Below are 1,509 nucleotides of genomic sequence, written 5' to 3'. Positions count from 1 at the left end.
GAAAGGAATCTTTCTCCTACTGACCTCTTCCCCTTTATGTATTCACAGCCGCTTAGCTCTGAGCTGTCTGCCCTCCAGGTACCCCTGGGATGGCGTGAGTACTTCCCCAGCGATGGACCCTTCTGTGACGCTGTGGCAGTTTCTGCTGCAGCTGCTGAGAGAGCAAGGCAATGGCCACATCATCTCCTGGACCTCACGGGATGGCGGTGAGTTCAAGCTGGTGGACGCTGAGGAGGTGGCCCGGCTGTGGGGGCTGCGCAAGAATAAGACCAACATGAATTATGACAAGCTCAGCCGGGCCTTGCGGTACTATTATGACAAGGTAAGGTGTCTGAGACCAGGGCTGGGAACGCACTCCCCCCGCCCCAACACCAGCAGACATTTATACCAGTTATTTCATTTTCTTGTCTTAATTTGATCTAGCTCTAATTTTGAAAACAGTATTAAAATTTACCATTTTTTACCCCATCCTCTGGTACTCTCAGACCAATATTGGGGCCCCCAAGCATTTATTCCAGTTATTTTATTTTCTTGTATTTTAACTTTGGCTGAAACCTTCAAAGCAACATTAATACTGACCCCTACTCACTCCATTCTTTCTGAGATCCCCAGAATCCTGCTGTCCCAACCACACCCCACACAACATTTCATTTTCTTGCCTTATTCCTTATTCCTCTGACCAAAACTTTTGAAAACACTATTAATAATGAGTCTTCCTCATCCTGGAAGAGTCCTGGGCTCCCCCAGGTATTTCATGGTTTGCTCTTATCCAAGAATAAGAATTCTAGAATAGCCTTATTCTTAGAATCAAAACCTCCATGATAGCATTATCCTAACCTTTGCTTATCTCATCCTCAACATTTTTATCAATTCTTTTCATATCCTATTTCGTTAGCTAAGACCTCCAAAACAACATGTATAATGCCCGCTCCACGCCCCATCCTCTTGTATTCCCAGAGCAACACTAGTCCTCTCCAATATTCACATCAGTTATTTTATCATCTTATTCCTGTAGCTAAAATTGTAAATTTTCCTTTTCCTCTCAGACTGCCAAACCAGTGCTAGATATCCCCCCTCACATTTATACCAGTTATTTCATTTTCTTATTTTTTTACCTGAAACTTCCAAAACAGTGTTTTTCTTCTTCCAATTTTATTGCAGTATGATTGACACACATTACTGTATAAGTTTAAGGTGTACAGCATAAAGATTTGACTTGTATACATCAAGAAATAATTATCACAATAAGTTTAATGAACATTCACCAACTCATACAGACACAAAATAAAAAGGAAAAAAAATCTTTACACTCTTAACTTTCATATATAACATACAGCAGTGTGAATCATATTTATCATGTTGTGCATTACATCCCTAGTATTTACTTTTCTTATAACTGGAAGTTTGTGCCTTTTGACTGCCTTCATCCAATTCCCTTTCCTCTCACCCCACACTGAAACTTCTCAAACAATATTAATGAGTCTCCCTTTTCATACCTTTTCTGAGAAA

At 40.4% G+C, this 1,509-nt stretch overlaps 1 pseudogene; it reads left to right on the top strand.

Moving 5' to 3' along the window:
• The first annotated feature begins 51 nt into the window (after positions 1-51).
• Positions 52-690, top strand: LOC104997981 (annotated as a pseudogene).
• The last annotated feature ends 819 nt before the right edge of the window (positions 691-1,509 follow it).

Source organism: Bison bison, unplaced genomic scaffold (genome assembly GCF_000754665.1).
Source record: "Bison bison bison isolate TAMUID 2011002044 unplaced genomic scaffold, Bison_UMD1.0 scf7180017852730, whole genome shotgun sequence".
Lineage (NCBI taxonomy): Eukaryota > Metazoa > Chordata > Mammalia > Artiodactyla > Bovidae > Bison > Bison bison.
The sequence above is the reverse complement of the archived record's forward strand: the minus strand, read 5'-3'. Positions and strand labels throughout refer to the sequence as shown.